The following is a 24,961-nucleotide window of genomic DNA, read 5'->3' on the forward strand; positions in this document are numbered from 1 at the left end:
GAGGAATCAGACGCAGGCAAGACAGTCACGTCCTTCCCTACAGAATTGACCCATTCCTCCTCTTCATCCCCTCTACTCTCTACTCTTTAGTTAAGGGACCCTAACCTTTTAGTTTACACTTTTATATTAAAGTCCTAGTGCCTACCACAGAGCAGGGCACCTGGCTCAGAGAAGATAGTCTGTGAATGTTTGTTGAATAAATGAATGAAAAGATCTAAAGTATTTATACCCCCTCCCATTCACTTTTATATGGCCTTTCCTGATATCCCCAGCTCTGCTCTCACAAAGCCTACTACCATCTCTTTCCCCAGGCCAAGCTGCACATGGCCTTTACTAAGGGATCTGCTCTGGTCCAATGTTTTGAGTGGAGAAGGGTCATACTTATTTTTTTACTGAGTTCCAGTCTAATGGTTGGGCGCCATCCAACTAGCATTGCCCTGTAGACACAAGAAAGAATGGCAAGATAAATGAAGCTATAAAGTTTGTCCTTCTTAACCTAAGTTATTATTAGAGCAAAACAACTATTATTTATTGACTTGTACAGCATGGCCGGATGATGTGGTGAAATAATCTATTCTAAAGCATGAGTCAGATTGCAATTAAGACTATAGAGAATTTCATTCTAAATTCCCTGGTCAGGGGTGATCAAAATCTCATTTATGGTACTGCAAGAAACATATAATTTCATTTTTCATTCCCACAAAAAGGTAAAATTAAAGTGGAGAGGCAGAAATAAGTACACAAGAATGTTAGAAATAAATTCCACAGAGAAAAAAATTAACAACTTCTGTCAGACAACACGAGATGTGGATTCCATGGAGGCTCCCTGCCTAAATACCAAACAGACCCATCATACATGGTTTATGTGAGGTGTCCAGAACAGAGATATTACCTTACTAATTTGAGTGTATTTCTTGAGTACCATAAACACCATTTCTTTCATTTTAAAGAAAAAAATGTTAAAGGAATGGAAAAGGGCACTGAATTTTTGCCTACTAGTTTCAGCAAATAGATCATCTGTCACCGTTTGAAACATGAAACAGCATTTTAGTGACAAGTTAAAGAAAAACAGTTTGGCATGTACTTTATGAAGTTGTTCCTTGCATTAAAAAAAATGCATGTGATACATGCAGCACACAATGCATCTTCTACAAATGTAGCTCCCCTGCCTTTTCTTGTGTTTATTTCCTCTGCCCAGTAAATGTCTGCACTGAGAACTAAGATGCTAAACCTCTAAGATGTTGAGGGTGACTTTTGGACAGTGATTGGGAAAGAGGCACAGGAAGCAGGTTAACTAACTCAAAGTCATATTGCAAGTCAGGAAAATTTATGAAGGAAAACTCCAATGCCTCTCCCTATCTCTGGTTAGTGATTGTGTGGCTGTTTCACCAAAAAAGTATCTTTATAAGAAAAAAAAAAAAGCTTTCTTCCTAAGAAGATTCATGTAGGACCAAAGATAATATTCAAAGGATAGTATCTAAGAATGTGCATGTGGCTACAACACAAGACAACAAAAAATGGCAAAGAGAATGTGAAACAAAATTTCATATCCAAAATACAAATCTACCATAATTAAATCATTAAATATTAAAACACTTTTTAATGCTCTATACCCTCACCAGAAAATCATCATTCAGCTTTTAAATTTAGACAATATCAGAATTATTCAGATCAGCAAGATGGCCATCTGCTTTCAAGCATGCAGCTGCTAGCCTTTAAACAGCAACTTTTCATGATTCATAACTTATTCATCCCAGGACTCACTCAGACATCTGCTTTATCATCAGTTCAGTTTGTCATAGCATTTGGCTTTAACGTTTAATAACCTCTACCCAGGTAACATATTGAACCAGTAAGTCAGTCTTCTTCCACAAAAAGAAAATTAACTGTATAGCTTTCCAAGACTGATGGTTCAACTTTGAAATCATAACCATGCATATGTATATAAAACACATTATTATTCATTCCCTTTTAAAACAATAACATCAGTAATACCTACCATTTAGCCTACTGTGGGCCAGACACTTAATCTTTATCTTCACTAACACTTTGGAAAATAGATACTTTGATCTTCATTTTACAACTCAGCAAATCAGCAAGATTGGATGGCTTACCCACTTGCACTAAGTGTGGACATGGCCAAGGGGAGCCCTTGGAACCTAGGCCTATCTGTCCTTAAATCCATGCTTCTGCAGCAACCAACTTTGCCTCATCATTGAATTGCTCTGGAGTAAGTGAAATATTCTCATGAGTTGTACAGAGAAGGAGAGACTATACTTATTCCAATGCCATTTATTTCAACTCAAAGACTATCTTGCATATGGCACCTAGTTAATATAAATGCTTTGAAAATTATCAAGCACTGTGTAAACTTGTTAGCTCTTTTTTTTCTCCTAGCCAACTTCTGGCAATCTTGTCTGTCCATTCTTTCACTCTATCACTAAGAACCGCAGCCTGAAGTAGATGAAGAATCCAGGAAGTGTGAAAGGACAGAGCTCATTTCTGTGTGGTTGAGAGAACACTTTGTAAACTCTAATTTGGAAGAAGGGGTTCTCAAAATACAGAAGATTTTCTCCACAGGAGAACAGTTTTATCTCTTTTTCTTTGTCTCTAATCCTAGTGTGCAAATTATTTGTTGCTTGCTATGTATTTAAAAACTATGCTGTATGTAGAAGATAAGTGGATCCAATCTCAAATCTTGGTTCTGCAACCTAAATTGGTCAGGCATTCTGAGCCTTACTTTTATCATCTGTAAAAATGGGGATAATCACACCATTGTTCTATGTCTTTTTTTAAAATGATATGTATAAGACAACTGAATGGCATGAAAAGATGATAACAGTACATGTGTAAACAACAATGTCAAAAAGTAGTATGCATGCCAGGGTAATATTTTTGTTTAAAAAAGTGGGAGCTATATTCATAGAGACAAGGGCTGAAAAGTTATATTTAAAATATTAACAGTGGGTGGGAATGCAAGCTGGTATAGCCATTCTGGAAAACAGTATGGAGGTTCCTCAAAAAGTTGAAAATAGAGCTACCCTATGACCCAGCAATTGCACTACTGGGTATTTACCCCAAAGATACAAATGTAGGGATCCGAAGGGGTACGTGCACCCTGATGTTTATAGCAGCAATGTCCACAATAGCCAAACTGTGGAAAGAGCCAAGATGTCCATCGACAGATGAATGGATAAAGAAGATGCGGTATATATATATAAAAAAAAACAAAATCTTGCTATTTGCAATGACGTGGATGGAACTAGAGGGTATTATGCTAAGCGAAATATGTCAATCAGAGAAAGACAAGTATCATATGATTTCACTGACATGTGGAATTTGAGAAACAAGACAGAGGATCATAGGGGAAGAGAGGAAAAAATGAAACAAGATGGAAACAGAGAGGGAGACAAACCGCAAGAGACTTTTAATCTCAGGAAACAAACTGAGGGTTGCTGGAGTGGATGGGGTTGGGAGGGATGGGGTGGCTGGATGATGGACACTGGGGAGGGTATGTGCTATGGTGAACACTGTGAATTGTGTAAGACTGATGAATCACAGACCTGTACCCCTGAAACAAATAATACCTTATATGTTAATAAAAAAAATAAAAAAATAATAATAAAATAAAATAGTAACAGTGGTTACTGTTGGATAATGTTGTGATTTTTTTTGTTTTCTTTTTGATTATCTATGCTTACTAAAATTTCTAAAACTCTAACAACAAAAATTTTCAAATGGTAAAATATTTAATTTTAAACAATAATAAGAAATTAGAAAATGCAGTAATAATAGGAGAAAGACATACAGGCAGTCAGGCGCTAACTTAAACCTTTAAGTTTTGGTAGTTTAAAACTACATATTTGATTAAAAAGCAAGACCCAACAATATGCTGTCTGATCAAGGTGACTTAAAAATAAAAGGATGGGAAACAATATACAGTCTATTCTTATTACTCACAAAAGTTATGTTCTATAAAATAGCTGCAAACAGTGAATTAGCAAATATGAAACCATTGTTCCTAAGGGAAATACAGGATTGGGTTCCTATGAGCCTCTGGTTGTAACATTTTGGTCAACTGATCAATACACAACCTTGTTTTATGTGTGTTTCTGTTTAAGGACACTTTATTTAATACATATATATGTATATATATATACATATATATATATATTCTGTCTCACAAACATACCTTACCTTACCAAATTAAATACAACTAAAATCATAGAAAGCTTATTCTCTGACCATAATGGAATTAAAGTAGAAATCAATAACAGGTTATATATGTAGGGAATCCCCAAGTACCTGGAAACTAAACAATACATTTCTAAATAATCCATGGGAAAAAGAAGCGGTATCAAGGGAAATTACAAAATATTTTGTACTGAATAAAAATAAAAATACAACGTTAAAAGTTGTAAGATGTGCTAAAGAAATGCTTAGATGGAAATTCATAGCATTAAATGACTATTTAGAAGAAAGAAAGATCTAAAATAAACAATCTAAGTTTAATTTTAAGTCTAGAAAAAGAAGGGCAAAATAAAGTTAAAGCTAGTAGAAAGAAGGAAATAATAAAGAGCAGAAATCAATGACATTGAAAACAGGAAAAACATTATGGAATATCAATGAAACCAAAAAGATGTTTTTTTGAAAAGATAAAAAAAAAAACCTAACAAACCTGCAGCCAAACTGACAAAAAATAAATAAACAAAAAACCCACAAAATACCAGTATCAGAAATGAAAGGGAGATATCATTATAAATCCTACACGTATTGAACAGATAAGAGAGTAAATTTGTTCACATAAATCCGGTAAATTAGATAAAATGGGCCAATTTCTGTAAAAACTACCAAAACTAACCCAAAACTAACAGAATAGTCCTGTATCTATTAAAGAAATTGAATTCACATTTAAAGAGCTTCCCACAAAGAAAATTCTAGGCCCACATGGTTTCACCAATGAATTCATTTAAGGAAGAAATTATACCAGTCTACACCATCTCTTTCAGAAAATCAAAGCAGAAATACTTATCTTATTTATGAGGTTAGCATTATACTGATATCAAAACCAGATAAAGATAGTGTGTGGAAAGCAAACTATAGACCAATATATCTCATGAACACTGATCAAAAAATCCTTCAAAAAAATATTAACAAATTGAATCCTTCAGCATACGAAAAGAATAGTACATCATAATCAAATGAGTGTTATCTCAGGAATGTAAGGCTGGTTCAACATTTGAAAATCAATCAATGTAACCCATCATATTAACCCTCTAAAAAAGAAAACCAACATTATCATATTATTAGAAGCAGAAAAAACATTTGATTATATTCAGTGTCTATTGATGATAAAAATTTGCTGCAAACTTGGAATAGAAAGGAACTTCCTCAACCTAATAAAGAGCATCTATGAAAAATTCTATGGCTAACATCATACCTAATGGCAAAAGATTGCATGTTTTCTCCATGATTAAAAACAAGTCAAGAATGTCCACTCTAACTACTTCTGTTTAATAGTGTGTTAGTGCCCTAGCCAATGCAAAAAGGCTAAAAATTGGGAAAGAAATGAAATGGACTTATTTACACACAACATGATTGCCTAAATAAAAACTCCTAAGAAGGGTGCCTGGGTGGCTTAATCAGTTAAGTGTCTGCCTTGGGCTCAGGTCATGATCCCAGAGTCTTGGGATTGAGTCCTGCGTAGGGCTCCCTGCTCAGTGGGGAGCCTGCTTTTCCCTCTCCCTCCACAGCTCCCCCTCCTTATGCTCACTCTCTCTCTATCTCTGTCAAATCAATAAATAAAATCTTTAAAAAAAATCCTAAGAAATCTACAAGTTAGCTCCTACAATGAATAACAGAGGTAAGCAAGATCATAGGAAACAAGATTAACATTTAAAAAAAAAACTACATTTCTATACTAGTAATGAACTCTTAGAAATTGAATTGTTTTTAAATGCCATTTATAGTAACTTCCTCCCCCCAAAAAAATATTTTGGTATAAATCTATCAAAACATATATAAGATCTATATGCTGAAAACTACAAAATACTGATGAGAGAAATCAAAGAAAAACTAAATAAATGAAGAGACCTATCATGTTCATGGACTAGAGACTCAACATGTTTAAGATATTAATTCTCCACAAACTGATTAGTAGATTTCATTTTATGTAGATATAGGCAACCTGATTCTAAAATCTATATGGAAAGTCAAAGGAACTACTACAGCCAAAACAATTTTGAAAGGAGAAATACAAGAAGGATTGCACTATTTAATTTTAAGACTTACTATAAAGCTATAGTAAGCAAGATGGCATGGTATTGGTGGAAGGATAGACATATAGATGAATGAAATAGAATAGAGTCCAGAAATAGACCCACAGAAATATAGCCAGTTAACTTTTAATAAGTTACAAAGGTAATTCAACAAAGAGATATTATCTTGCCAACAGATGGTATTAGAATAATTGAACATTCATAGGGGCACCTGGGTGGCATCTGCCTTTGGCTCAGGGCATGATCTCAGGGTCCTGGGATTGAGACCCACATTGGGCTCTCTGCTCAGTGGGGAGTCTGCTTCTCCCTCTGTGCTCTTGCTCTCTCTGTTTCTCTCTCTCTCTCAAATAAATAAAATCTTTTTAAAAAATAATAATTGAACATACATATAAAAAACCAAACTTTAACCTATAATTCACAACATATCTGAAAGTCAACTTGTTACAGTCCATTTAACTGTATGTAATTTTTTAAAATAATAAATGAATAAAAGTAAAAAAAATTTATGCTAACAGAAGATAATTTATTTGCCCAAGTTGGCAGATTGTAAACCTTAAAGTTAAGACAGTCTGTTAAATAATTTATTTATTCATTGATCTCTCAGGAATTGGTAAGAGGTTTATATAAATAAATAAAAGCTATAACTACCTTGCAATAAATATTTTCTTAGATATTTTAATAGCTCTCGGTATAATTATTGTTGCTAAATGTTTTTCAAACTAATCTTAGAAGTCAAGAAGCTGGCTATTCAATTGCTTATGATTACACCATTTTTATTTCACTTCGAAATCCTTGTTATCATACCTTGTCTAATTCATGTACGAGAAGAAAGATCTTTCTTTTGACAATACATCTTACCTGAAGGTAATCCAAAACAGTGAAGTATATACTAGGTCCATCCACAAAAAAAGGTACACTAATTCTTGAATGAGGGATGTGGGGGATGGCCCAAGGATAAGGAAACTTGGGTTCTCACTTTATACTTCACAATCTACTCTTTATTAGCTCTTCCTCGGGAGAGAAGGAGTTGCTAATCTGATTGTTCAGAGTCTGGAATTTTTTGGATGAAACCAGGGCACTGAAAAAACATTTGGATCTGTGAACATACACTTTCTCACCCTGGAATAGGCCAAGAAATACCTGAAATTTTCTTGTATTCTCTTTTACTTTCAACACCTACACCCAGTGGTTTTTGTTCTTTCTTCCACTTTGACTTTGTCCACGAATTGGTAATAATGCCTTGATTTTCCCCCACAAAACCAGCAGCACCTTATGTAAAGTCCAGACACCCCAAAACTTTTTTTCTCCCAATTGGAAGCTTTTTCATAGCCACAGACTAAGTAACCTGGATCACTTCAGTACTATGCACCAGAGCCAAAATATTTTTCCATACTGATTGTGTTTACCCTCTTTCCTTTGGCACTGCTGATATGCTTCTAAGTCTTCTCATATTGCTCTACAAAGATTCCACCTTCAGTTTTGGGAGAAGGAAGGAGGAGGAATAGATAAGAGATTTAGGAAAAGCAACGGGCCTCATTTTGTTTTTTGCCTCAGCCATGTGCCTCAGCTTAGTTTAATCTGTATTTAGGGATAGGTGGTACTTAAAGAGAAATTAATATATTTATACTTTGTTCCTCATTTAACTGTTATTAATTTTGTATCATTCCTTTAGAGGGAAGAAGAAATGCATGATAGATTTTAGATGACTGAATCCTTAAATAATTAGTAGTCATGGTCACTTACTATTAAGGGGTTTAAATATTAAAATGCACAAAATTAAAATCCTCCTAAATTACAAAGCCTATGAATGGTATAAGAAGGAAGAAAAGTATAGAATTGAGTTGTCTGCCCTATGTAAACCGAGAAACCATTCAAAGACCCTGCCTAACTTAAGCCCTGTTCCTTATAATCTGTAGACTAATTGAAACAAGAGAATGCAAGGTTGTTTTATACCATGTAATAAGAGTGACTCCTAAGTAGAGTTATATAAATTCCCAATCATTTCTCCCTCTTTACATTGCACTTCTGGACTGAAACTTGCTTCCTGAATCTCTGTCACTTTTCACCTTTGCCTTTAAGGTAAGCAAAGAGGCAGCAGAATCTTTCAAAGCACGTCAATCCACAGAGGCAAGGCCAGAAGTAGACCTTAGGATTCTTGTTTCCCTTTGATAAAATCCAAAGAGTTACAATGGGTTTAGAAGGGCACAGTACTCACGGACCCAATTATGAACAGCTCAATGTTAATTTATTATTATATTCATTTTGGATTATTACTTTATTTTATTTTACTTTAATAATTTTGGAATAATCATAGCACATGCCTCTGTTCCCTCCCTTCCTGGGTGGCTTGGAGAAAATGGGGGAGTATTTGCCTTGACTAGCACAAAACATCTGGATCCCTAATTATAGAGATTCAGAAAAGCAATAGTCCTGGAAATGAGGCTGTAATGATGAAAATCTGGCAGAGTTCAAAAACAATTCATTGTTCTGATATTCTTTCAGAATAAAATCACTATATGAGTTGGAAGGCATGTGATCAGTAAATGAAAAGGTAAGTTGACACAATATTTTTAGCACCCTATTCTTATTGCCCCAAAATGCTTATAATTTTTAAGAGAAACTCAAAATTGAAGAAATGACCCAAAAAGTGTTTCCTGACAGGTTTCTGTAATATATCCTATCCAGGTCAATTTATACCATCTCTGACAGTTATGAATAACTTCTACTTTCCCTGCAGGGGGAAAAAAAAAACTAATATGAAACTTAGAAGAAAAATGGAAAAGTAAAGCCCTGACCAAGCACTAGTCTGCTTTAGACAGTTCAGTCCTCCCCAGGAATTACTCGTTCATTACACAGTCTTTCACCCACAATCATGCCTTTAGAAAATGCCTAGTTAACTTCACTCAACAACCCTAACTCTGGACCACACTAGCCCATCCTCACCTCAGAAGTGGGAGGACATTTCCCTTTGGCTACGTCTGACCCTGGACCAAAAAGCAGCTACCCCTGAAACGGAAAAGGCATTTTGTCAAAAAGATAGGTTCTGAGATAATCAGAGGACTCAGAAAACTCCAGCTGAGGCTGGAAAGACTATCTGAAAGCAGCCCCTCTGGGGCTGGTAAATGAGAAATGATATTGCTTACCTCAGAGGGTAATTTGAAAATCAAATGAAATAATGGCATAAAAGTGCTTTATAAAGTGGTAAGAGGTTTATAAATGCAACGAAGAACTATTGTTTTTCAGCTTCACAGATCCTGTGCTGATTGAATATCTTTCACTGTACAGAACGACTTCCCCGCTTGAATTATTTGGGATAGTCAGCAGAAGGGCCTCTGGACTTTCCTCTGAGTCACTGCCTGTGGTGAGTGTCAGAACCAACAGAAACTCACTCCCACCTCCTCAGCTAACATCCTGTTTGGGGGGGGGGGTAGGGGGAACTTCCCCTTCTCAAGTTCTGCTATTTGAATTTTTGAAACCCAGACTCAATTCTTCCCTTTTAAAATTGCATTATACTTTTCTTCCCCAGCTATCTGAGGTCCAATGGCTACAGCAAATGCAAACAAACCTTTCAAGTGAAAGAACCATCACAAACTTAGAGTTTTAGTCCCGTTACTCTTTTCCATACTCCCCTTTTTCCCACAGCAGTCTTTAATGAAAGCAGAGCCTGGAATTTGAGAGAAAGACCTTGTATCTATCCCTAGAGACAGCTTCGTAGGTGAACAATGACCATGCTTCCCCCGCTGCTCAACTTACACACCCATTACTCAACTACACACACATGCACACACCAGTAAGCTGGTCTACCGCAGACAAATCGGACTCTTCGCCAACTTGTAGCCACAGATAGCAGCAAAGGGACCAAAGTCCTTCACCGCCAGCTCCAAAAAGACGCTGCAGCCTCCAGCGGCGCCGCAGTAGCAGCCTCTGCGCTGCAGCCTCCTGCCAGAGTTTCAGGTCTAATTCCTTGAGGAGTAATGCTCCTCTGCCCTTCGGCCCACTCCCGTGGGCTTCACCCACTTCTTTCCTCAGGACATCGAGAGGAACCGGGTCACTTTGCCACTTTTGCAGAGGGGTAAGTGGCAGAGAAGAGGATTCCCACCGAAGTATCCCGAAGCCCACGACTCCTGGCCGGATCTCTCCACCCTCCCACCCACGTAGGCGCCTGTGCGTCTGGCAGAGGTCCCAGTTCTTAAAGTGCCTGAGCTCCGATGGGATGTGGAGGAACCAGGAGGCCAGAGCAGCGGCGGGACTACGGCTGGGGATGGTTAGAAGACAGATGAGACGGGACTGGGGAGAGGGGCGAAGACTCCGCACAGAGGCACTCTCCCGCCCCTAGCTTACAGACAGTAACTCCAAAACGCGCAGATGGGAGGCAAGGTAAAGGCCGTTTCTTCCTATGCTCTCCCTTCTCTTCCCCGCTCCCCGCCTGGACACCTGGTGAAAAAGCAAGGTGCAGGTATACCTGGAGCGAACACCATGATTTCCTCCAGCCGCTACGTCCCTAGGTGAGGAGGACAGGCAGGCAGACGGAGGGGAGGGAGAAAGGCCAGAACTTGGAGGGGTCTGATGGGAGCAGATGGGCGCGCAGGGCGCCGGCAGGGACGGTCAGCACCTCGGACAGCTCCCCGCCGCGCGATCCCGGGACAGCAGCTCCAGCAGCAGCGGCGCGCTCAGCCTCCACAATGCACTGCTCTGCCCGCGGCTACCGCGGCGGCGGGAGGAAGAGACCGAATCCTGCTCAGTTCATCCCTCATTCCGGTGCCAGCTCAGCGTACACTGCTGCTTAGGGAGCAAAACACTTCTATCGCTTCCACGGGAGAAGGAAGGACGGAAGAGGAAGAGAGAAAAAGGTAATTGCCCGGCTTCCCGGCAGGGGGACAACTAATTGCTTCTAATTACCCGCTGTCTCTCGCCCCCGTGGATATTGGACTGACATTTAGAATGGGTTTGCCCTTTATATATATATATATAACTCAAAGAACTTTACTCTTGAGGATGACTCTGAGTTCTCCGGGTTGGGTGACTCTGAATAAAGGGGTGGGGCCTCCAAGTTAATGGGCCCTTGGGGTCCATTACTCCTCTCTCACTCTGAGTCTCAGTCTTCTGCTAACGTCAGAAAGAGAGCTAGAGGGAAGGACAGGGTGACTGGAGCACGTGAGGAGGGCGCCCCTATCAGGCCCCGCCCCCAGGCGGCCAATCCGGCTCTGAAAGCTCCTAAACTTGGAGCTTCTCAAGGTCATCATTTTAGAGAAAGCAGGGTTGGCCAATGCACAAGAAAAAGACCTCAGTGAGGTATGTCTTCACTGAGAAACTCACACACTCCATAAAAGGTTGAGCCAACAGTCCCCTTCAAGTATGAGAATAGCCCTGAGACTGATCAAGAAACATTAGAGCTTCCCCTATTTTCATCTGACTGGAAACTGGGCCCCCCCATACACACCGAGTTCTAAAGTTACTGGTACATGCCCCACACTCATTTCATGCTTCTAATTCACTGATCATTTTTAAATCATTATCTAGCTCCCCCAAGAAATGTTTGTATAGTGTGCATAGCCCAGACTAGATGTTACCCAGCTTGAAACAAGTCCATCTGGGTTATAACCCCAGAGCTAATGAGACACAGGATCCTCCAGCCTCGAAGCACATGTCAGTTGCTTTGGGTTTTATTCTCTATTTTTGCAGCTGAAAGGGGTTTTCCAAGAACAAAGGGTGATCTGGGTCATTTCCAGTGTTTTATGGGGTTTCTTGCACCTCTCCCCAGACAGTATAGCTATCCTGAAAATACAATATTTCTTAATAATTTGGTTGGTGGCCATAAGTTCTACACTCTTTTGCCAAATATAAAGCATTCAAATAGCCTTACTGACACTGGTTGTGTTCAAAGCCATTGGATAGATTTAGAATGCAAACTGTTTTACAGCTCTTGAACTGCAGTTTGCATGAAGGCATATGGGCAGCCTCAACATAATACAATCAGTGCTACCCTTTGCATCTGGCTCAACACAGGCTTAAACAGATGGAACCTGCCTCAGCAGCAACAAGATGCAAGTCAGCTGATGGGCAGGATAAGGTATGTGCGTGACAAGATGCAGTCCTTTCACTTCCCCCAAATTACACCAGAAACCAGGGACCAAGGGCACTTCATTCTGTCTTCTTTGCTTTATCACCAGAAGTGTGATACACTCTGAGATAATCTTTGAATGATTGAAAGGCCTCTTTAAAAGGTCTCTTTATAACTTATTTTTTAATGGGCTTTATTCTCTTAATGCATAAACAATTATTCATGATTAAGTTCAAGAAAAATCAGTGTGGTGTAAGAAAAGAGAAAAGATTTGAGAACGAGTCAGACTCAAGTCCACCATTTACTAGCTGTGTGACCTTGGATAAGTTACTTAATTTTCTCATCTGCAATATAAGGATGAAGGTATTGTGAAGGTTTGTTGTGGGGATTAAATGTGATAATGTATTAACAGATTAATTAAGAGAGCACAGCCCCAATTAAACCCATTCCAGGAAATTGCTGACACATTGGAAATAGATGACACCCTACAGGAATGCAAACTAATATGTTAAATCAGTACTTCTCAAATATTAATGTGTATATAAATCCCATGAAGATCTCCTTAAAATGCAGATTATGATTCAGTAGATCAGGGTGGGGAGAGATTCTGAGATTCTGCATTTCTAACAAGCTCCCACGTAATTTCCAGGCTGCAGAGTGCTGCTGGTCCATAAGATATATTTTGAGTAGCAAGGTATTAGATGTATCAGCATTTAAAAAGAGAGAAACTATTTATGCCACCTCCAACCTCAGAGCATGTCTTTGTAAATGTTAAATAAGGAAGGAATGCAGATATATTCCCATAGACTTCCAAGCTACACAGAACCCAAGAAAGTAATAGAAATAAAGAATGCCTGAAAATGGTCCCAAGAGCATCCTTGATTAGTTTGCTGTGGCAGTAGCGGGTAATATGATCCAGTGAAAACCAATGCAACAGGTCAAGGACAGAAGAAAAAACTCCTCAGCCCATCCTCAGCTCTTCTCTGCCCTTCTTTCTCCAGTGAACTCTTCATTTTCTCTACCCAACACCACATTGCTACCTAGCCAGAGGACAATATACTCCTAACCCAGTTTTTGCTTGTTTATATTTTAGAAAGGGCAATTAATATTATTCCCAGTAAAACTCAAGCACTCTACTACATTTTTTATTTACAATTATTTCATCAGTAAATTTTATATTCAAGAATATTATCTCCAATTTTTGCTACTACTGGAGTTATTATTCTGTTGAATTAATTTAAATACCTAATAATACTACTAGATTTTCTTATATCTTAGTGTAAGTGATAAATTTAAAAACAGACTGTCTCATAGGAAAATAAAAGTTTCCTTTTATTCTACCATAAAAGCCAGATTCTTTGATAGATCCAGTCTTATTCAACAACTATGGCTTAAGTTCTCAATATAGTCTCATTGTCTCTGTTTAAACACCTCTACTCAAGGCAACTCATTCTTTTTTTTTTAAGATTTTATTTATTTATTAGAGAGAGAGAGAGAGAGCAAGAGAGTGCAAGCAGGGGGAGCTGTGGGGAGAGGGAGAAGCAGGCTCTCTGCTGAGCAGGGAGCCCGATGTGGGGCTGGATCCCAGGACCCTGGGATCATGACCTGAGCAGAAGGCAGACACAACTGATGGAGCCACCCAGGTGCCCCAAGGCAACTCATTCTTTAGTCAAACAATCCACTGCATTTTGAAATAGCCGTCTATCAGAGAGGCAGCCACCACCTCCACTACCACCATCTACCTCATTCTAACACCGTTATTTCCAGTCAATGATAGGAATTCTGATAGGAAACAAGACAGTGAACAAGTTGGACTAGACACCCCAACTTTCTTACTCTCATGCTGAAGTTATCAAACTGGGCACTTCTACTTATAGATATTTGAACAAGGAGCTAGATGAACTGGGAGGCACAGAAGAAAAAGAGTCACCTAATAGAATCAACTATTTTACTTGGAAACTTGGGAGAATATTTTATACAAAAATGAACATGGTAACACTATGAAGTAGTGATTTATGTGATATATAAACATTAAATTAGAAACTCCAAAGAAACTACAATAGACAGATTAGAGCTATAACTCTCAGACTTCCCCCAAGTTCTCATCTATTCCTTCTAACATTAATTTATTCTACTCAGTCTTTAGAGCTTAAAAAAATAGAAAAAATTTGAAAACCCATCTTGAGATATTCCCACTGTTTGCATTATTTGCAGCTCACCCTGGCTCCAGACATACCCTGATTCTTCACTCTCCATACTCATTTTAATGCATTATTCAACCAACTATAATTTCAAATAATTTTTAGTATCTCTGAGAACAGTTGAAATAGATTGAAAAGAAGAATTTTCATTATGAAGCATTGAAACATAGTTTTTTCCAAATGTCTTGACTTGTAGGTTTCAAATGATTACAGAAATGAAGTGCTAGAAAAGAATTCTTTTCTTCTAAGGACTGCTAGAAGTTGTTGAATTGGGCCTAGGGAAGGCCATAGAGGTGAATTAAGCAGAAATATAAAAAAAGGAATGAGAGAATGTGACATGGACATGAAAAAAGAAAAACCAAATGAGGCAGAAGACATTGAAAAACTAATCTGTGTTATCCAATCTGTAAAGACTTAAAGAAAGCGAGGTAAAAATACATCTAGAGAGAGAAATGGCACAAATTGGAAAAAAAAATGAAGATAGAGGATAGAATAAAAGGGAAGGGAAAATAAAATTAATGACTATACTGCTGTAAGAAAAGAAATGGGAAATTTTAAAGAATGTTACAGGCTCAAAGAATACAGGACAGTGTCTCTGTAGGTTTGCATTTTATGGAAGCAGTTTATGAGTCGTGTGCGATGCTTTAAAAGAGACTATGACATAGCCATATTTTCTGAAAGGAAACATCAGCAAAACTTCTCTGTTGGAAAAAGTAAATTAGAACAGTTAAAATTTTATAGTGTGCTTATGCACAATTAATTTTTTCATGGAAAAAAAGAATCTAGCATTGTTGAAGACTTTTTTTTTCCTACCAAAGAGCTATGTATCCATGTCTATTTTTGTACAAACAAGTTGTCCCAAGTCACACACAGAAAAAAAGTTGTTTTTACTAGATGACAGGAGAGGGAGAATCAGTGAATCAGTTGAGGAGAACATTCAAATTAAAACCAATTTGGTATGTATGGGGATTAACATAAGAATAAAAAATAAATAAATAAATAAAACCAATTTGGTTAGTTTTTTAAAAGCACAAAGCATTCAACTCAATATTCAACTTCAAACTTGTAAATAGACACTATAAATCTTATTCAACTAATTTGGAATACAAAAATTTATTTATACATAAATGCCACACTAAGTCAGGGTACCTGGGTGGCTCAGTTGGCTAAGTGTCCGACTTTGACTTTGACTCAGGTCATGATCTAGGGTTGTGAGATCGAGCCCCAAGTCAGGCTCCACACTGAGCTTGAGATTCTCTCTCTCCCTCTCTCCCATCTCTCCACCCCCCCACACACACAAATAAAATGATAATAAAAATAAATACATAAAATGGATAAGTTCCACACTAAGTGAATTTCAGAAGGGAAAAATCAATGACAAAAAAAATGTCTGGAAAGAAGAGTTGAAGAGAAAAATAAGAGACAGGAAAGGGATATGAGAAGGGGAAAGAAAAGAGGCAGAAAATCAAGACAGAGTTTCCTGCTAAGGAAAGGAAGAAAGATACTAAAGACAGAAAAAATAGCATATTGAGAGATTCAAAAAAGACTTTTTAAACAAAACAAGAAAAATAAAGAATAACAAATTTTTTGAAAAGTATAATGACAAAGATGAGATCCTCAATACAGTCCAAATTGAGAAGTTGGGTGCTCTTCTTATATCTGGCTCACTTGGGCTGTATGTTTGGGAATAAATTTAATCATGACCTTTGGAAATAATAACTTTATTGCTCAGCCATACAAAAAGAATGAAATCTTGCCATTTGTGACAACATGCATGGCCCTAGAGGATATTATCCTAAGTGAAATAAGTCAGACTGAGAAAGCCAAATGATTTCATATATATGTGGAATCTAAAAAACAAAACAAATGAACAAACAGAATAACAGAAAACAGGAACAGACTCATAAATACAGAGAACAAACTGGCAGCTACCAAAGGGAAGAGGGATGGGAGGTTGGGCAAAACAGGTGAAGGGAATTGAGTGATACAAAGTTTCAGCTACAAAATAAATAAGTCACAGAGATGAAAAGTATGGCATAGGGAATATAATCATAATATTGTAACAAGGTATGGTAACAGATCCTGACTATACTTACAGTGGGGAGCACTGAGTAATGTACAGAATTGTCAAATCACTGTGTTGTACACCTAAAATTAATTTAACATTCTATGTCAACTATACTTCAATAATAAATATTCTAAAAAGAAAGAAACACTAGTTTTTTAAACAATTGTTCAAAGCTCTGCATCTCTATTCAAAGGCTCAGTTCAGAATTAGAAGAGTCATACTACATTACACAGGGATTTTGGTATCAGAGAAGAATTATTTTTTAGATCATGGTAGCTAAAAATATAGAAATGTTGACTCTTTGATTACTTTCTAACCTATTTTAAAAATCAGCTTGTAACAGAAGAGATACCCTTTGCAACCTTAGAGTAGGAAAAAATTTCCTAGATAGGACACAAGAAGCATGAATCATAAAAGAAAATAATTGATGAATGGGACCTCCTCATAATTAAAATTGTCTTCTATCTGAAAGCCACTGCTGAGAAAATAAAAATGCAAGCTACAGACTAGGAGAAAATATTTATAATATATATATCTGACATCGATATTCGTAAGTCTTGCAACTCAATAAGACAACAACCCAACTAAAACTTGTCAAAATGTTTAAATAGGTGCTTCATAAGAGAAATGTATTACTGATGGCCAATAAGCATATGAAGACTGCTCAACACAATTAGTCATCAGAGAAATATAAATTAAACCACAGTGAAGTATCATTACATACCTAGGAGAATGGGGAAAATGAAAAAGACTGGCAATGCCAAATGTTGATGAGATATGGAGCAACTAGAACTCTCATACATTTTTGGTAGGAATGTAAAATGTTACAACCACTTCAGAAAACAGTTTCAGTTTCTTATAATATTAAACATATACTTACCCTAGGACTCCTCTATCCATTCCACTCCTACATGGCTACCCAAGAGAAATGAAAACTATGTCCACACACAGACTTATGTATGAACATTCACAATAGCTTTATTTATCATAGCCAGAAAGTGAAAATAGCCTCTAAATCCATCAACATTGTATGGCCACACATACTGTGGCATATAGAGACAACAGACAACAATATGATAAATCTCAAAAACATACTGAGCAAAAGAAGCCAGATATAACAAAGTACATACTGTATGATTCCATTTATATGAAATTCTGGAAAAGGCTAAAGAGCTATAGTGATAGAAAACAATTCAATGTTTATCTGGGGCCTGGGGACATGGGAAGGTGAATTGGGACGGACTGAAAAGAAACACAAAGGAAGTTTTTGGGATGATGGAAATGGGTTACATCTTACCTATAATGAGTGCATTTTACTTTATGTAAATTGTACTGCCATAGAGTTGATCTAAAAGACAGTTTGTAACAATCTGATATTTCTAATAAATAGAAATATGGGTAAGAATATCCTAAAAATTGAATATTTTGAGAACTAGAATTAACTATAAAATATGCTAACTCAATTTTTCCTAATTCTTAAAACTGTTTTAAATCTAAAATAATTTCACATTTTCTATTCAATCATTTTGAATTATTGTATTTAGTCAATATGAATGATTAAAGAATGAGTAAATTGATGTAAAATGTTGCAATTTATTTTACAAATAGGCATTATTCTTTTCTTCATTCATTTATTCAATAAGCATTTATTGATCAGGGGATCAATACTAAGAACAGTATCAGATACTAAAGATTCAAATGTATAAGACACAGGTATGCTCTCAAGTAGCTTAGAGTCTGGTTGAAAAAAAGACAGGGAAAACAGAAAGAAGAACACAGACACAGCTGAGGTCTGCAAATATGTATCTACAGAGGTGTCAGGTGGCATGGTTTACATGAAGTCAGGGTACAGATGTGTTAAAATATCTATAGTAAGCCTGAAATGGAGTCATGCATGGTAAGTTCCCATGTCAGCAGACCAAAACTTACCTAAGTGCCTATGCTTGGCTCTCCCAGAAAATGTAGGCCTACATCAACCAATCAGCACTTGCCTGCTCAGCACAAGTTACCTGACCAGGCTCCAAGACTTCCCTCTCCTCCATGAAAGAAGAGTGACACTGCTTTAACTAATCAGCAAATGCCCAGTATAATGTCTTTGTTCCTGATCACTTTGGTCTAGAAAAGTCTCTCACCTTATACAACTCTTCAGGGCTTTCTTTTCTTTTCTTGTTTTAGGATTTATTTTTGAAAGAGAGAGAGAGCTCTCATGAGGAGGAGGAGGGACAAAGGGTGAGGGAGTGGGAGAGAATCTCAAGCAGACTCCCTGCTGAGCAGGGAGCCCCACACACATGGGGCTCAATCTTAGGACCCTGAGATTATGACCTGAGCCAAAATCAAGAGTCAGCTGCTCAACTGACAGAGCCACCCAGGCGCCCCCTCTTCAGAGTTTTCCATCCTGCTAGATTGGATGCTGCCCAACTCATGAATCACTGCATAAAGCCAATATGACCTTTTCAAAATTTATGATTTTTGGATTTTTCCTTTAGCACATGAGAATGCCACTAAACCAATGGAATCCAATTTGGGGAGGGAAAGAAATTAAGGCACAAGGAACCCTCTAAGGGAGAAGGAAAATAAGAGGTCATTCTGGACTAGAGCTTATGGGGTTGAAAGCCTAGCACCATGAGAGCAAAGGCATAAGAAAGCTGGCAGGACCAAGGCAGGATTTCTGAGCTTAAGGTGGAGCTGTTCTGCATGCCAACAAGGTCTTGAGAGCAGCTCTGTAAGTGACTGCTGAAAAATCAGCAGAGAGGAAGGGAAAGAATCCTGAGAGTGAAGTGTCTGGGTTGTTGAAGTCTTCCTGGATGGTAGGTGCACAGAGGACAGAGAAGATAATGAACCTCACAGCTTGGCTTCTATCAGTGGGGGAGAGAGTTGGATAGTTAGAAATACCGTTGACCCTTGAACAACACACATTTGAACTGCACGGGTCCACTTACACATGGATTTTTTACAGTAGAGTACTGTAAATGTATTTTCTTGTCCCTATGATTTTCTTAATACCATTTTATCTTCTCTGGCTTACTTTATTGTAAGAATACAGTATATAATGCATATAACACACGAAGTCTGTGTTAATTGACTGTTTATGTTATGGTGAGGCTTCTGATCAAGAGTAGGCTATTAGTAGTTAAGTTTTGGGGAAGTCAAAAGTTACACACCTATTTTCAACTGTGGAGGAGGGAGGTTGGCACCCCTAATCCCCATTGTTCAACGATCAACTGTACTGAGATGTTACCACATAAATCTAAGGAGAAAACAGTTAAAAGTTCTTTGAATAAGCTAATAATGCTTAAGTAGAATGATAACATTTTGAAATTGAAATTGATGGTTTTCATAGTCAGTAATTCCTTTTCATACCACTTTAGGTAACAATAGTAGACATTTAGGCTGAATCCTATTTTTTTTTTTTAAGATTTATTTGAGAGAGAACTGCCATGCACGTGCATGAGTGAGGGGAGGGCAGGAGGAAAGGGAGAGAATCTCAAGCAGACTCTCCCCTGAGCACAGAGCTCTCTTCTGGCTTGGTCTCATGACTCTGAGATCATAACCTGAGCTGAAGTCAAGAGTCAGATGCTTAGCCCACCAAGCCACCTAGGCGCTCCTGAATCCTATTGCTTTATAAAGACATTGAAATGAGTTCAGAAAATAAACAAACAAATTCTTAGCATTTGAATTTTAAAGTAAGTGCTTGAAATGCAGAGTGGAGACTAAAATCTCGAAAGCCAAGGCTTTCAATTCATTGCTGGAGCAGTGGGGGAAAAGTTTTTTTTAAGTCCTAGCCTCAAGGCCCCTAAAATTATAAAGTCTCTAAAATAAACAGAGTTGGGATGAGAAAAGAAAAAAAAAGCATAGCCAGTTTGAAAATTCATTCTGGGTTTGGGGGCAAGTTTTGGTTTTGGTTTTGGTTTTACAAGAATAGATTAGATAAGAAACTATGGATTTAGCAGGGTCTCCAGAAAAGGAGATTGTTGTCCCATGTCTGTGTCCCAACCCTGGTCATCCCATGAAGAGGTAGGGCCTCAGAAGGGAAATGATTGGTAGCCCAGATGAATCCAGAGAAATCCAAGACCTTCATTTGACAAGGGTATATATAGTTCAGAAAGACCTCTGGCCTCTTGAAAATTTTCCAGGCCAATGCTGGACGGATAAAACCAGTAACAGAGTGAGTTGTCTGGGTAGATGAAATTTAGGGCCCCCTCCCAGGTCCTTCCTAACCCCAGGGAACTTTTATGAACCTGTGAAAAACAAGACAAGCTCAAAATGGAGTCGCTCATGCTAAGCCCCAAGTTACCAAACTGAGACTAATTACAGGTTTAGCTTTCCCAGTAACAGGATCTTAAACCAGTCATTCGGCAATTGCCTCATCAGCACTAGTTAGGTAATGTTCCTGACAGACCCCTGCTATCCCCTAAAGGAAAGTAACCCAGCAAAAACTAACTCACTCTTTTGCCTACTAGAAGTTCCTTGTTCCTGCTCCTTTCTGCCTATAAAAGTTGTTCATTTTTACGCCTTCTTTCTATCTGCTAGATTGCTGCCTGATAGGAGTCAGTTTTTGCTCAAATAAACTCTTAAAATATTTAATATGTCTCAGTTTATATTTTTACACCTGGAAGTGTTGAACATGTAGCCAGCAGTGGCCTTGAGGTCAGAATAAGAAAGGCTCCAGAGGGACCAGAGGCCTTGGTGAGACATGGCCATCTAAGATGATGGATCAGGGATCAAGACCCCCAAGCAAAGGACAAAGTCCCATCTCAGTAACTGCTAGAGAACAGCTGGTGTCTGAAAACTGGATACCCTACCCCCTTGAGTTTGGATACAACCTCAAGAGAAAGGTGCACAGTAGAAATCTTTCATTAGCTATTTAAAATCCTGAGTTTTACTCAGAGGTTTCTGAAATGACAGTAATCAGTCACTTTGACTGAATTTGACCAAAAGCTTCTAGATTAAGTGTTCTGCTATTGAACAACATGACAAAAAGATTAGCATTAGTTATAGACAAATCTTTTTTTAGTGGCCTGAGCATTTATACCAAATTTTCTAACATTTTTGAGTCCTTGATTAGTACATTCACATAGCATTTCTGGCTACCTAAAATGTTATCACTTCCACTCCACACAGCTGCCTCTATGTCACCCAAGTTTAAATGTTACTCCTCTGAGAGGTTTTTCCTGTCTAACCAACCTTAGTGGGTCCAACACCCATCCCCACTACACACACACACACACAAAGCATTTGTGCACCTGCACATGCACACACACACTGTTTATTCTCTGTCAGGGGTCCTAGATTCATTTCCTTTATATCACTTTCCTCAATTTGCTATTTCATAGTTATTTGTTTGATTACCTGTTTAATGTCTGTTTAATTACCTGTTTAGTGCTACACTGTTATCCCTATGAGAGCAGAAACTGCTCCTGTTTTATTTTCACAGTACTCACAGTGCCTAGCGTGGTCTTCACAGTGTAACAGCCATTTGATAAACACATGTTGAGTGACTGTGCCAAGCTCTACATCTATGCTGTTATTTGCTTAAATTTATTTACTCCTGAGATAGATGCTGTTATTGTCCTCATCCTAAAGACAAGGAAAATGAGCCACAGAGAGATTAGGTAGCTTTGCAAAGCCAGTTAATGATAGAGCCAGAAGTTAAACCCAAGTAAAAAGGAGGAAAAAAAACTAAGCATGACTGACTCCAGAGCATGCTCTCTTGTCTCCTACAGAACATTTTCTCTTTTTACACAGAAGGCAATGGCCTGGGCCTCACCATCCCTGTGGTACCAGGATGACAATGACCAGTAACCAAGCCAAGACACCAGTGGGCCAAACGGTTTCTAGTTCATTTCTGGAAGAGTTAATGAATGGGGAACTGTTCAGTCCAAGGGTACCCAGCAATTCATTGACAGAGTAGAGGTTTCCAATGTTGCCTGGGATCTACAGGGGAATAGGCTACATGGGATGAGGATGAGATGGAGCTTTTTTTGACTCAGGGATATTTTGGCATAGCTTAAAAAAAAATTGAATAATCTCTTTTTTTCATTACCATACTGCAACAGCCATCCTATCCCAATCCCAAACTTCAGAACTTCCTGACCCTGAAGTTCATGAATGAGGTGACAGGTGGGCTGAGGTAGGGGATTTTAGACTCACTTTATTCAAAACTGAATTCATCAGCTTTCCTCCCATTTTAACATTCTCCTATATTCTCTTTCTCCACTAGTGGCGGTATCTTAGTCTATGCTTGAAGTCTACAAGTGACCCTTAACTTGGCTGACTTAATTTTCTAAATATCTCTTAAATTTGCCAACTACTCTCCATTGCCATCACCCTTGCCCTCATCAAACCCTCATTATCTCTCACCTGGACTATTGCAATAGCATTGTAACTGCCCTCCTGGTCTCATGTTTCCATATTCATCTGCTTATTTATATTCATCTGCTTTATGTCATCTCTTTCACAACCACTCAACTCTGCCTTCAGAATGGGAAAGGAGTCATAGACAGTGAGTAAATGAACGGATGTGGCTGTGTTTCAATAAAGCTTTATTTATAAAAGCAGGTGGTGGGCCAGAGTCACCCCGATTTACCTCATAGTTATCAGAGTTATCTGTAAAGTATGCAGCCCTAACCATGTAACTATATCATTCTTCTCCAAAGAAAACCATAAAACATTGGATAATGCCACATTGTCTATAAAAGATCCAAACTTTTAATAGCCTATGAATTTGACTTGGTCCCTGCCTGCTGTCTTACATTATATCTCACCACTCCTTGCCTTGCACTTCATGTTCCTGTAACACTGACTCTATCTAGTTCTCTGCACACAAAAGTTGTTCCCTGATGTTTCTAGTCTGATATCCTTATCCACACTTTTCCTCCTACCTGGAATGACCCACTCGTGTTTTCTCTTCACTTAGCTAATTCCTGCTTATTCTTCTGACAAGACCCAGGCCTCCTTCTGGAAGCTTTCCATAATCCACACAGGAGCAGTGCCCTCCCCTATCTCCCAGGAATCTCTCTGTTTATCTCTGTCATTTTTAGTACTGTGCTTGATCATAATTATTTGTGTATCTCCCTCATTAACTATAAGTTCTTCCATAGAACTTTCCTGTGTCTCATTTACCTTTTAATTCAATGCCCAGCATTTTCTTCTCACATGGTAGAAACTATAAATATTTTTAAATGTTTACTGAATAAATGAATGTTTGAATGAATCCACTAAACTAGTCTGATTTTTTAAAAGAGTTAATGTAAATGAAATAGGGCTTGTTGAATACAAGCATTGTGTCTGCCATACACATCTTTAGTTATATGTGTGCATGCATGTGTGTATGTATCCTGTTAGAAATTGCATTTATATATACATATATATAGAGATAGATAGATGTATATTTAAAACAATTTTATTATGGAAAATTTCAAACATATACAGAAGTAGAAAAGAACTGCTTGTTCTTAATGAACTCCATCCCCACCATGTACCCCTGCCCCCTCACCCAGTGTCAATATATATTAATGTACAACAAATCTTGTTTTACTATACTTGTACCCACGTCCCCAATCCTCCCATCTCCAGATATTGAGGCCTATTTCAGATATATCATTTCATGTGAAACCTTTTCAATAGGTATCTCTAAAAATTAAGGATTTAAATATTTTAACAGAATCACTGCATGATTGTACCTTTAAAAAATGGTTCTTAGCCATAGTTAAAGTTCATCAAAATTAGCATCGTCATTGTCTTACCAACAGTAATATGTCCTTAAATGCTATAACTCTGATCCCACTTCTTTCAATGTGTGCATTATGAGCATCTAATATTTAAGTTCTAGCCATTCTCCCCTAAAATTAGATATTATTGTTTTTTGGAATATGTATTTCCTTATCAACATATATATAAATAGCTACCTCACTTTAAAAATCCACTTACTGTGAGATTTTTTATAATAAATTTTTAAATTGTATTTATCTAAAAATATCTTTATTTCACCCTTATCCTTAAAGGAATAGTTTTATTCCACAAGTTTTTGGATTGATTTGTTATTTTTTTCTCAGTACACCAACCACTTCTCCATCTTAGTTTTGGACAGGGCTGGATTAGACTGGGAAAAGAACTCCCTCAGTTTATCTACAATGTATTTCCTATCTGCACCATCTATAGCAGCAAATGCAGAAGAGAGCCTGTTCTCCGCTCAGAATGGGCTCAGACTAAGCCTAAGGTTCAGGTAAAATCTTAGCTCTTTCAACAATCACCAGCATCTCAGTTCTTACCTAATTTAGATAAAGCTAGTTAAATTAAGCACTTTGAGCACCCAGGCTTTTGAAACAGAAGTCTATATCCAGGGACACAGTGG

The 24,961-nt window shown here is 37.7% G+C and overlaps 1 long non-coding RNA gene across 1 annotated transcript in view; it reads left to right on the plus strand.

The window, feature by feature from the left end:
* Positions 1 to 11,092: 11,092 nt before the first annotated feature.
* LOC145716698 (uncharacterized) overlaps positions 11,093 to 24,961 on the plus strand; it is a 16,827-nt gene continuing 2,958 nt past the window's right edge. The window contains exon 1 of the long non-coding RNA XR_014139497.1: positions 11,093 to 11,128. This is a non-coding gene — a long non-coding RNA (uncharacterized LOC145716698). The remainder of the gene's footprint in view (positions 11,129 to 24,961) is intronic.

Source organism: Leptonychotes weddellii, chromosome 13 (assembly GCF_054177405.1).
Source record: "Leptonychotes weddellii isolate Sample4059 chromosome 13, ASM5417740v2, whole genome shotgun sequence".
NCBI classification, from domain to species: Eukaryota; Metazoa; Chordata; class Mammalia; order Carnivora; family Phocidae; genus Leptonychotes; species Leptonychotes weddellii.